General features: G+C 29.7%; 1 protein-coding gene across 1 annotated transcript in view; it reads right to left on the reverse strand.

Moving 5' to 3' along the window:
- Positions 1-357: 357 nt before the first annotated feature.
- Positions 358-13,575, reverse strand: part of LOC111048786 (elastin) — a 65,431-nt gene continuing 52,213 nt past the window's right edge. Inside the window, exon 11 of the mRNA XM_039436001.1 lies at positions 358-11,353. The gene's annotated coding sequence lies outside the window, so the exon portion shown is untranslated. The remainder of the gene's footprint in view (positions 11,354-13,575) is intronic.

Genomic DNA, 13,575 nt, shown 5'->3' on the forward strand with positions numbered 1-13,575 from the left:
GATTGTTAACAAAATTCATTTTGTTTTTGTTAAATCCTAGATGGATAAGTTTATTATCTACAAAATGTTATATAATGTAAAGTGTCATTTATGATGTCAAAATAAAAGTGATTTAATTGATTTTGATTACTTGTCAGCCCGGGAATCGAACCCGGCACCTTCTAATTGCTAGTCAAATAATTTTTGAATGGTAGTCATCGAATTTCCTTATAGCTGTTCACCCTGTTGTCAATATTTGCAGTAGCAGAGGTCTTCGGGGTGATTTGCAGTGTTTAATTTGGATTTTTGTTTAGTAATAATTATTAATTCATTTGAATAGATGCATTTTCTCAGTAATTTCCATCAATAAAGTCGAAATTTTCAGTGAACAATTTTCTTTATTTCCCCACTTACACAAGGGCACAACGCTCGTTCTACCCTTCGACTCATAAGTATATAATATTATAGAGTTCACTTGCGTTTAATAATAGTTCATAATTGTAATAATATTATTATATACAATACGGTATTGTATTAGCTGTACATACAACTCTCACATTCCAAGTCATCACCATCATTCTTTAAAAAGTATTCATGTACTTTATTATATTGTTATCATATTGATAATACTATTTCTTTCGAGAATAAACCAATAAGCTTCACTAGTTATGTATATACTTTGTTATCAAGGAGCAGCCCAGGCACACTCACACACATACACACACACACTCACACAAGTCAAATGATTTGATTCCTTTATCATTTAGTCAACAGTAACTGTAATGATATTACCATTATTAATTCTTATATTCACAGAATAGCCGTACAAAAATGTAAACCTTCGCTCATCTTAATTTGCACTAAATAACATTGAATTTCACCAGTACTCAATTCAACACTGCAGTAGTTTATCACTAAATTTACATTCAGTTTTTACTTTCCATCGCAAATTTTTCTCGTCTAACAACATCTCCTTCATTTTATTCACATCGACAAGAGAGATCATTCGATTTTTATTCGTACAAGATGAGATAAAATATAGTTATTAATTATATGTTAATTGATTTTTTATTGCTTTCATCGATTATTGCATTAAGCTTTTGAAGTTTTATCAACCACTGCATAATACACAATAGTCGGGGGTGAGCTAAGTTTAATGGGAGAATTCTAGTTGCCTCAATCGGCCTACTTTTCTACTATGGTTTAGGGGTGAAATTCAAGTGCTAGTCAACTAGAGATATCTTCTAAGTCATGTTCGATTTTCATATGGAAATTAAAGAGATTGACAGAGAAAAATAATTGGAAACGGTTCAATTCAGCATCAAGAAAGTTTATAAATTGAAATTATATCTTTTCCAGGAATATGAATAGCCTACTGTGTTCAAAACAATGTTGAATCTCAAAATAACTGTGTAAAGTAAGAAAACCTCTGGTAAAGTCCTGAATAATAAAGAAAGTTTAATGCTTGGAAAAACTACTCGATTATTGAGCTATGAGAAACATTTCTCAAACAAATCATGAGTAACATAGAAACTATGAAACTACTTTTAGTTTTAAGGGAGAATTAGAATCCTTGATTGAAAAAAATAACCTCAAATGATTCGAAAATATACTTGAAATACTTAATAAATCGAACATGACAAACCTTAGAATCAAGTATGGAAAATTCACTTTAACTGACGCTTGAAAATGGTTATAAAATGTTTTTCAAAAAATCTCAAACTTTACGCAATGAATACAGAGAAACCTAAGCTTACATACAAGTCTATTGGTGTTTTCATGAATAATGTTAGCCATTTATTTTATACAATTCACTTTATAATGAGTAATGAATAAAGAATTCACTTTATATGAGAAAAATTACCCCGATAACGTATAAAACTACTATTGAAATATGTTGTGCTATAGATGAAAAAAGCTAGATAAAGTATCAACTATTTTGAATAGATTGATACATTATTGTGATGGATGATTTTTATCACAGAAAATTATATTTATGTGCTATTTGAAACGATTTTTTTCTGATTTATTAAAAATTTCAAACATAATTTCATAACATTTTGAGCATTATTGATGAGACTGCTGAGTGCCCCACCTTTATACGTTATTCTTTGGAATAAATTTGCTGTAAAATCATCCACATCATAATAATTATCTGGAGATGATTTAAAATCTCATTTGATTCACAAAAATACACAAAAAATGATTTTTCCGGTAATGAAGAATGAGATTCCTATTGTGTTATGATATTTCTAACAACTTACTATCATAGATGATCTTACGTTATTACATCTATGCAACGTACAAAGCTAATTCTTCTTGTGAGTAGAATTTTTCAACATCAAGCATTTTTTGTCTGTTAAACCAATATTGTACAATTTTTATACATCAAACACCGATTACATTAATTTTTATATAATGTATCCTCATTATTTCGATTATACAAGGTATATCTAAAAATTACACTCATCTAGTTTTTTATGTTGTAACAATAATATAATGTAATATTATTGTTCAAACAAAAACCTGTTACAGAATAATATATCATTAAACAATAGTTTTTTCGTTAAGGCCAATGCTTATATTTTCATTTATTTAAACTTTACAAAATAATAAGTAAGAATATAATATTATCATGTATATATATCATCATATAAGTGAATATTGTCTGACAATTAGTATAAATCACATGTGTTTGACATATAAAGCATAGAAGCAATGCGATTGGTTAGTGGGGTGAGGTGGGGGGTTAGAGGCTAGGAGAGGGGGAAGATAAATCTTCTCTTAAGGATGGAGGGGAAATTTGTAGAGTATACAATACATCAATCATTTTTCTCACAATAATTTCATTCTCACTCACACTCTTACCGCATTTGCTCAACGATTTTTCAAATCAGTAACAATAATATTCAAAGAGAATAATATCTGGTTTAAAAAATGAAATCAAAACATTACTCTATCGGTTATTCGTTATTATTCGGATATTTAGGCCAAAACTGAACAAAAAATTATTCATAAAATTAAAAGTTAATCAACCATTCGGTAATGAAACACAACCAAACTCCTCAAACAAATCACCTAGACAAATAACTAATTACTAAATATCTAATTTGAATGAACGAAATTAATATTCTCAAGAAATAATCAGTCGTATATTATTCATTAATCATGTATACTGGATAGAACTGTCAGTTAATGAGTTTCTAGTTATTATGAAGTTGTTAGTTTCTACTATTTTAGATGAACATTCTGGGAGAAATGATATGTTAGTCAATAATATTTTTGAGTTATAGATGTCGGTAGTAATAGTATTTTACAGCATTTCTAATTTATTGATAAACTTTTAGATCTGTTTACAGAGTTTTTAATGCACTAAAATTAGTCAAGCATTAAGCTGGTTGTAGAACAGAAGCTATCATAGAAGGGTTAGTCACGAGAAGGGAATAGAGTAAAGCGCATGCGCTTTGTTTTTTCCTCTTCGCTATGGTGAGATTCACTTGAACCTGTCAGTATTGTATAAGTGACATCAATGCTTCCCGTTCGCCCTTCTCGTGATTCACTAGGTTGCGTGCATTTCGAAAGAATGGGCAAGTTACAGTAATTAATTGGAAAAATATTTTTAGTATCAAAATAATAAACAACCGTTCAGTTATACAAACACTGACTTGTCTAATACCGCTTCACTAATCAACTATTATTTCTTCATTCTCTCTTTCTTGATCTAACCGCTTTCTAAATAATAAAACACTTTTATAAATTTCTGTCAATTGTTTTCGCAAGTATAAGAAAATCTAATAATAACAATCTATACGTTCATAATATCAGGTTAGAACCGCTTGTTTTACTCAATGAACTGAAACCTACTATTTTCCGTTGTACAAAAATCAAGTTTCTTTATTACATTTCAGAGGTATCACATAAAAAGGACAGCCATCCGCGATCTAGAGCCCGATTCACAGATGGACCTACAACACTACCGCGGGCGGACCTGCCACTCAGAAGGCATGTTCTCATTTATTTATATATAAATATATATATAAAATTCAACAAATCAACAATAAGCACACATTTTAACTAATATTCAATAAATAAAGCTTATAATACATCGTAATATAGTCAACTATTCGATTTCAAAATTTCTTTATCCGATATAAGATCAACTCCCTATTTTCGATCGATTCTAAATTTCCAACTCAAAATAGAAACATTCGATTCTTTGGCAATCAACAGGAAAATAATAAATTAGTTGCTATGTTTATCTAGGTTGGTGAAAAAACTCTCAGCTCTATTATTTAAGAGAGAAGTGATTCAGGGTGACCACCCAGGTGTACCAACATAAAATAATAATAAAAAAAAACAATCCAAAAACCTTTTCCAGCTACTTTTACTTTACGCTATTCTCATATCCATTCTATATCTTTTCACGTTTTATATATTCTATATCTCTGGTCCCTGTTTCAATCTTACCTTATCATGAAATTATAATAATAGTTAATTAATATAAATTTGTTCATGATAAATTCAATTTCAGCAATATGAATCAAATATATACAAACAATTTGTTTAAAAATTTACCAAACGTCAATACAACTAAATAAAATAGCTAATATAAGACTAAAAATTATTTATAAAAATTGAGAAATATCTCATGTTAGAATTGATTAAAACTACAAAAAAAGGCAAAACATTTCTTGAAATTATGGAAAAATATGGTACAGCCATATGTGATCACCCCAGATTGTTTTGAGACAGAATTTTGGAATGTGGTGGTCATAGATTTGCTTGTTTCAATATTCTAAAATTGTATGGAACTATTGTCGGTTCATGTTACTACATATAAGTTAAAAGTAATGAAACTAATCGAGTTTAGGTTGAAAACCTGGGCTAAAAATATTTTCAACTCATGCGGAAGACAGGACTGCAAAGAAGCTTTAACCGATTCTACTAGGCCTCTAATTAATCAAGTTTTATTTTGAAAGCAATATTTGATTCTAGCTTGTAATCGTACATTATCTTCTACCTAACTATTGAAGTTTTGGTTGGTTCATGAAGATTTCAAGGTCAAAAGGTCATCAAAGTATGTTAGTTTGTGTGGATCAGCTGATCTCAAAGACATGCAAGGTCATTGGCTATTAATTAATTTTTTTTGAACCAAAGTCACAAGATTTCAATAGCTTTGTTCATCAGCTTACTTCAAGGTCAACCATGGTCTCAAAGTTCAAAAAAGCTTGCAAATCAGCTAATTTAAAAGACTACCAAGGATACGGTACAGAATTCAGTTTTGACCTTCACAACACAAAGGTCAAACAAGTCTAGCAAACTATTTCATTCCAATCAGCTGTTCAACAATATACCAGATAACAATGAATTGTTCAGCAACTTATGACCTTTATTCTTCAATTTTATAATTCACCTCCCACAACAAATTAATATTTTTTATTTAGCCTATAATTAACCAAAATTAATTAAACTACAATCTAACCGAAAAATTAACGCGGCCGGAGCATTGCATGATACTTTATTCAGCAAAGAAAGACCCTAATTTCATGCTTCTACTGCAGAATTTGAGAGAATTTATCATTTAATTGAAAATTATTTACAAAAGATCTCTACTGTCATCTACTTTAACAAGACAAGACGGTAGTAAGTTCCTTTATTCATCAACAATATTCTCAAAAATGTTTCAGAATTTTATTTTATGTATCTGTACAAGGTTCCTCCAAAACTCAAATATCATTACCATTGTAGTTATATTATGATTATATTACCGTAATATGCTCTGTACATATTAGTTTAAAAGATTTTACTGTATTCATAAGTAATTGTATATAATTATTTATCGTACTGTATGCTTTTATGTATAATATTTTATAAATATATTTTATCAATATTGTAATAGAGACTGAGTGTGTAAAATTAATTGGTAGAAATGGGAGCCTGTATCTGATGGTGATTATTATAGTAATGATTAATTTTTATTTTGTTGTAAAAGTTATTTGAAAATATCCCTTATTTACAGTGCTATGTTCTATAGATCAAACGTTTCAAAAGGAAACCTTACAGTATATATATATGTATTTATCTTTTATATTCGCGGTCAATATTATGACAAGTGTTCAAAATTAGCTGACAATAATCGGTGAATATTGAATTTTGTGTCTGATGGTTTATCAAAAATTTATAAATAAATTATTATGATAAATCATGAATATTGAGAATATTCAAATAAAATTATGTAAGTGAATCACTAAAAGATTGTGATCATAGACATTTTGAGAATTTATTAAGTAAGGGAAAATGTGGGAAATCAGAACGATTTGACAGTGGAAAATTGATCACAATATTTTGACAGTAGTTATGATTGATTACAATATTTTGTATCAAATAAGAAAAAAAACATTCCATTATTGAATAGAAATGAACTTGAGAGATGGACGAAATTGAAGAGTTAGAATAAAAGTGTGATTAGTATTAAAGTTAGACATTCAAAAATATAATGACCCACTTCATATAATTAGTATTGCAGTAACTAGAGAAACTTATCAATTTCACTTTTAAAATTTGAATGAAATTGAATTTAAATTGAAAATTTGAAGAGAAACCATCAGACCACATAAATCACAATACTTCACTAGATTAAAAACTGACAAAAGGTTTCACAAAATTCATTCATCTTCATACTTATAGTCTTTGTAAAAATAAATTTATCAATGCTTCAATTGAATAGTCTAATAAATCCTAGATATATATCATCAATATATTTATATAATATATTTTATATCATTAAGTTAGTATTGCTTTCATGAATTACTTAACTTAAGGGAGGATGAGGTTTTCAGGTAAAGGGTAGGAACAGGTCATTATTATACATAATTATTATAATTATCATTCCATCAATGCTTTTTTTGGTATGATAAAACACCTTCACAAGATATCACACGTCTCTCACCTTCTTTCACACTTATCTCATTCATTCTATCTCTTTTTATCAACCTTTAAACTTTTATCACCCACCTCTTCTAATTTTGAGACAAACACACAAGCTCTTCAGAATTTTTTTCTACAGACAAGAACACCCCACAAGAATATCCATATATATATATACCACTAAAACAATTACTGTTTGCTTATACATATATGCGTTATTGCTCTCCTTTATTACAACATAGATATTCAACTCTCTCTCTCTCTCTCTCTCTCTCTCTCACACACACACAAATGATTCAATAATATCTCAAAATTGCAAGTTAATCGTTTTTGAAACAAACAGTTAAATAGGATATTATATAACATTACGTAATTTATGAATATATTAACAGTTTTATACTTCAAATAGATATATAATAATTGGTTGGTTAAATATATTCTTTTTGACAGGTGAATTTTATTATTATATTCTTATCAAATAAGTTTAGAGTTGCAGTGATCAATTCTGTGCCAAGTGATTAATTTATTCATTTTTTTTTCAATGTGAAGATTATAAATTTATCTTTATTTGTGAATAATATTATTATAGAGTGGGTATTTTTATAAATGTATTCATATTATATCGTTCATGAATAATTCCAGCTTTTATGAAGCTTGATAATAAAAAATGGAACAGAATACATGGATGTAATCAAGTGGAAATGGAAAGAAAAATTGAAAAAAATTGGCTCGATCTGTGATTAGTTAGTTGGATAGGTGAGAGATCTCAGCCACATACAGTAGTCATAAATTTTATTAATTCCGATTTCATCCTATTCACCTTTCACGAATGAAATGATAGATCATTGAAAATAATTTGGAATAAAATACAATATGGTAGTCATTTTCCCCAAGGTTATTAAGCAAGGGAAGTAACAACATCCATAGCTTTCCACAATTGTGAAATAACTAGTATAATATTTTCCATACTGTTCACAATTTTCAACTAAATTTCAATGCCAAATTATTTTGAGAAGAGCTTTCAGAAAAATCCCTAAAATGGGAAATATGAAATTACAAACAAAATAAATAGAACATATAGATGAAATACAAATGAAATTACAAACAGAATAAATAGAACATATAGATAGATCCATCTGCAACTCTTTTCAATTATATTTTTAGAAAAAAATTGTAGCTTTTTGAAAATGTATGTTTCAAAACTGATCTATTGATGATCACAAGTGGACATTTTGAAAATGATTTCCCAAAAATATTGGATTGTATGAGTAAATTATAAAATAAATCATCTTGCAATGAGAACAGTGAAGCACAATTTCAAAAAATGTCCAACCTTTTTATGAAAAAATTAATAACCCATAAGAAAAATTCAGCAAAATGGGATTAATGAAAAATTTCAATTGAAATTGGTCCTTGTAATGATTTGATTATCAGTAGATGTAGACTCCAGTTACAAGTATTACAATATTTTGGTTACAATAATTTATATAATAATTAAAATATCTTGTATTTGTTATTTTAAAATTAATCACACAATGGTGGAGAGAATACCCTGTCAATACGTTTACTAGCACAAGCATACTTTACACGCACACACACTTACATACACAAAAAACATACAATACAAGTTACATGGTAGTAAGATAATAACATAAATTAAAATTGAACCAGAATAATTTCTATTATTATAGAAAAAATGATATAAGTTATTGTTTTGATAAAAATTTGTTGCTCATCTATTTATTAGTTCGACTGTGAAAAAGGTCAAATCCTCACACAAATTAAAAAAATAAGATAGATGGGGTCTACATAGAATAGATAAAAAAAAACTTATAAGATACTTGAAGTAAATAGAACTTGAAAAAATATCAAACAAAATATAAGAAAGATCATACTAATTATGACTGTGACATCGAATTATATTTAAAACAATGCATATAAAATATTGAACTTTTCAATTTCAAACTATATAATTCGGCGAATTTCAATATTTTATTTATTTGAAAGATCACAATGGGATAATATTGGACAATAAATTATAATAACAGAAGAGCTAGTGACTGAAAAATAAAATTGTTCAAAACTAACTAGAAACAAGTGAAAATTTTGGAAGACAATTTAAAAATGAAATTTTCATTGATTTAGGTGTGATTAAGACTCAAGAAATTTGAAGGCAGTATTTGAAAGTAATAATTTAATCTGAAAAGCTATTAATTCTGGAGACCAGGGGACGCTATTATGATATCCACTTTAAACCGTCAACATTACTAGTGAATGCACCCCGTCAATCAATGCTGACCGTTTAGTGAAGTAAATATACGAATATATTTTAGTAAGGAAAGACTCTTTATAAGCCAAAAATTGTTTTTTTTTAAAGATCACTCAAAAAATAACACATGAATTATTTTGAAGAACACGACCCGCAGTCAGATTCTTATTCTTCAATATTGTTGATAACATTAATTTGTAAAATCAGTCCGTTTTTCTTAAAATCAGTTAAACTTTTTATATAAGTAGTAATAATTTGTTCAAATTAGTCAAAACTATAACATTGAATTATTGTTAAAAATTAATGCCATTTCCGAGTATAACTTGTGAACTTGTTTCTCCTAACTGTCAAAGATATAAAAACAACATACAATCATTACAAAAATTAAAAACAAAAATGAGATAAAATTCAACAGTAAAAGTATTTTCTCAAAATTTATAAAATACAGGTTGAATTATATTTTCATCAAGGAAAAATAATTCTATAATCTTCTCCTAAATACAGGTTTAATGATATTTTCATCGAAAAAAATAATTTTATAATCTTCCCCTTTAAAAAATTGATGAAAATGATGGATCATCATGTTCAATTCACGAAAATTTATCAATAGGTAGTTGAAAAATTAAATTAAATCTATATTTAATATAATAACGTCATAAAGTATCTTTGGAAAGGATCTACTTCTGTGAGTCACATAGATAATTTTGTTTGGTGGAAATAATATTTTTAAGCTTTATTCAAATTGATAGGCGAATCAAGGTCATGAAAGCTATCAATGAAAAAATGTATAAATTGAAAAAGGTAGAATAATTTCGATAATTAACTGCTATACTATAGTTTTGTAATATTAACAATGATACCAATTTGAGCGATGGGATGTCTAATGATTGAGTATTTCCCTACAGTCTATTCTAGATATTATATTTAGAATATTTTTCAAGTGGAATGAATTTATCAAAAGAAACTTTAGAAGGAGTTTGAATCTACAAAATCAATATAGTATTATTTTAAATTCACACAATTCAAACGTTTTAAAGTGTTCATGAGACTTGAAACAAGGGGAGAGACATATAGATTAACAAAATTTTATAAAGTGGGTTAACAATTAGACACAAAAATTAAAACATGGGTAAAAATAATAGTAGAAATTGAAGTTGAAAACTCAGTTACAACTAATAATTTTGCACTAAAATGTAACACTCATCAAAAAACCAACAAGTGTATAATCAATTTTAAAAGAAACCCTACCCTAACCCAATCATCCATCAGTTAAATATGCAACAACGCGCTTTAAACAATGACTTACAACAAATTATTTGCAAGCTATGAAGCACAGCTTACAAATGTCAAAACAACACACACAACAATATTATCTATCATTATTACAGAGGCCTTGGAACATATCTAACATACACAACATCAACATACAAACATATTATATTATTCATTTCTGCTCAACAATACAAATTCACGTTACAATACTTTTATTGTACACAATACAATGTATGTATGAAAGAGAATGTGATCATCAGTGACAACTGTGTTAAGACTTACATTTATATATTTTATCAGCTAAATGGCTATATATTATTATAATTATTATCCATATAATATATATATCCTATATTGGAGAAGTGCAAAGTATATTAATTATTATTATCATTAGTATTTAAACCAATATTATTATCCAAATAATATATAACATGTTCACTGTTACTTTTTAAAAACACACGGGTTGTGTGTAAGGTTTGGTGGGTTTTGTTTTCAATCAACGATAGCTTCAACAGATATTACATAAATAATATCCTTCACACATACACTCACACATACATACACACATACACACACAGACAAACATTGACACGTGGCACATAGGTGGAACATGTAGATGTAACAGCTTTCCATAAATTATTAATATATTATCATGATTCGTGTGTGCAATTTATAATAATTATTTTATTACTTGCAGAGATTATACGACAGAGCAAATTAGGTGTGAACATTAACGACAACAGCGCATGCGCAGTAGAACACTGCAGTTGGGATGCAGTTGAGGGTGGATGATGCACTTTTATGCAGTTGCAGTTGAATTTGGTTTGCTGCTGCAAATGATGATTGATGTAGTAACGGTGTGTGCCACATTTATTCTTTTCAACATCTCAAATCTATATTTGATACCTGGAAAAAATAAAGAAAGATGAATTAAACCTTCAATGTCAGCATATAAATACATATTTTTTCATGGCAGATGATGCCCACATGAGATTGTTGCTTGTGAATGTTTGAGTGAGGCCAAAATATAGTGGAGCGGTGAAGGAGGAGGGTAGCGGCGAAGGTAGCTGACAGTGTAATAGAATAAGGCGCATGTATTCAAATGTATCGGAACATAGTGGAGTGGTGGAGGTAGAATAGAAGGTGGAAGGAGGCAGAAACATTTAGATAAAATATACATCATGCATTATTTTCAACAATCTCAGTCTTGTATAGACATTTCAAGACTGATAACTTTGGTGAAGCAGTTACTCTTATGAATGAGGACCTGACTGCTGTCTCACTCTGGACAGCACAACATGGATTGAAAATTAATGAATCAAAATCCAAAACAATCGTTATAGGTAATAGAAGACTTTACCAACTTGACTTTAACCATGGACCTTTCATCGAAATTAACTCTCATAGACTGGATTAAAGTGAAAACATTACAAACTTAGGACTTACATTTAACAGACATCTAGACTGGACTGAACAAGTGACAAAGACTTGCAACAGGGTCTTTGCAGGCATTCACTCACTGAAGAGAATAATTGGAGCTGTTATCCCCTTACGGGAGAGAATAATGCTTGTGAAGACCTTGATATTTCCGCATTTCCATTATGGAGATGTGGTCATACAGGACATGACAGTGACTCTTTCTGAAAGACTGCAAAGGGCTCAGAACTACTGCGTGAGATTCGTCTTTGGCCTTGAAAGGGACGTCCACATAAGCCCTTACATCACTCAGATGGGTATTTTGAAGCTTCGAGACAGCAGAATTTATCATGTGCTGATGCTCCTCCACAAGGTTCTGGCAACTGGGTCTCCTCTCTACTTGAGTCAAAAATTTCAATTCCTCGCAGGAATCAACAGAAGAGATACGAGGCATGGCGCAAGCCTGTTGAGCATTCCCATCCATCGCACTGTGACATATAATAGGTCGTTCTGTGTGACCGCTTGCAGACTGTGGAATAGCTTACCCGCATCTTTGAGGAGTGTGGAGAGGCGGACACTGTTCGGCGCGGAGGTCTTGGCGTGGCTGAGGGAGGGCGATCGGGGCATAGGATGAGGAGGTGTGTATGCGTGGTGTGTTTGCTTGTGTGAAAGGTGTGTGTTTGCGTGAAATTTCTTGTTTCTTGCTTAAAAATTGAAAAAAAAATCCTATAACTCTATTTTATAACTTTTTTTTATTTTCTTTCAGTCTAAAATATATTTTACTAAATTGAATGAAATATGAATTAAACCTTCAATGTCAGCATATAAATACATATTTTTTCATGGCAGATGATGCCCACATGAGATTGTTGCTTGTGCATGTTTGAATGAGGCCAAAATATAGTGGAGCGGTGAAGGAGGAGGGTAGCGGAGAAGGTAGCTGACAGTGTAATAGAATAAGGCGCATGTATTCAAATGTATCGGAACATAGTGGAGTGGTGAAGGTAGAATAGAAGGTGGAAGAAGGTGGAAGGTGGAACAATCTCAACTACCTTCTCTGTTACATTCTTAGCTACTTTCTCTGATATCCTCTACTTTCGCCGCTCTATGATTTGACCCAAATGACTTCAGTAGTAGTTCAAACAACAATTTTATAATGAGGGTCTCCAAAGTCTCAGTAGCCTTGTAATACTGAAAACAAGACAAACTGAAAACATGAAGTAGGTACCGTATTGAAAACTTGAAGAACTGAAAGCATGAGGCAAGTAGTGAAAACTTGACGGAATAAGAACTTGACGCAATAAAAAGTTGACATACTGAAAACTTCATAATCTGAGATCTTTACGAATTGAAAACTTGTCAAACTGGAAACTTGATAAACTGAAACCTGCTGCCAGCATCAGAAACCGTGTTCTAATGTTGATGCCATCAGCATTGAAAACCAAGCATAAAAGTGTGAAGAGAATTTGATGTTCTATAAGCTCATGATCAGCATGGATTTTTCCCATCGATATTCAAAAAGTTATAAGAGCAAAAATAGCAAAAAATAGAAGGAAAATGTGTTTTTTCAAAAATGTCACATCTTTTAGAGCGAATATCTCGAAAAGTGAAAGAGATATAGAAAAGGTTGTAAGATCAATATTGTAGGAAATTATGTAAGCTTTAATTTCTTATAGAATAGTCATGTATGTAAAATGCATAATTTTCGAGTT

This window comes from Nilaparvata lugens, chromosome 10 (genome assembly GCF_014356525.2).
Source record: "Nilaparvata lugens isolate BPH chromosome 10, ASM1435652v1, whole genome shotgun sequence".
In the NCBI taxonomy this organism is placed as follows: Eukaryota; Metazoa; Arthropoda; class Insecta; order Hemiptera; family Delphacidae; genus Nilaparvata; species Nilaparvata lugens.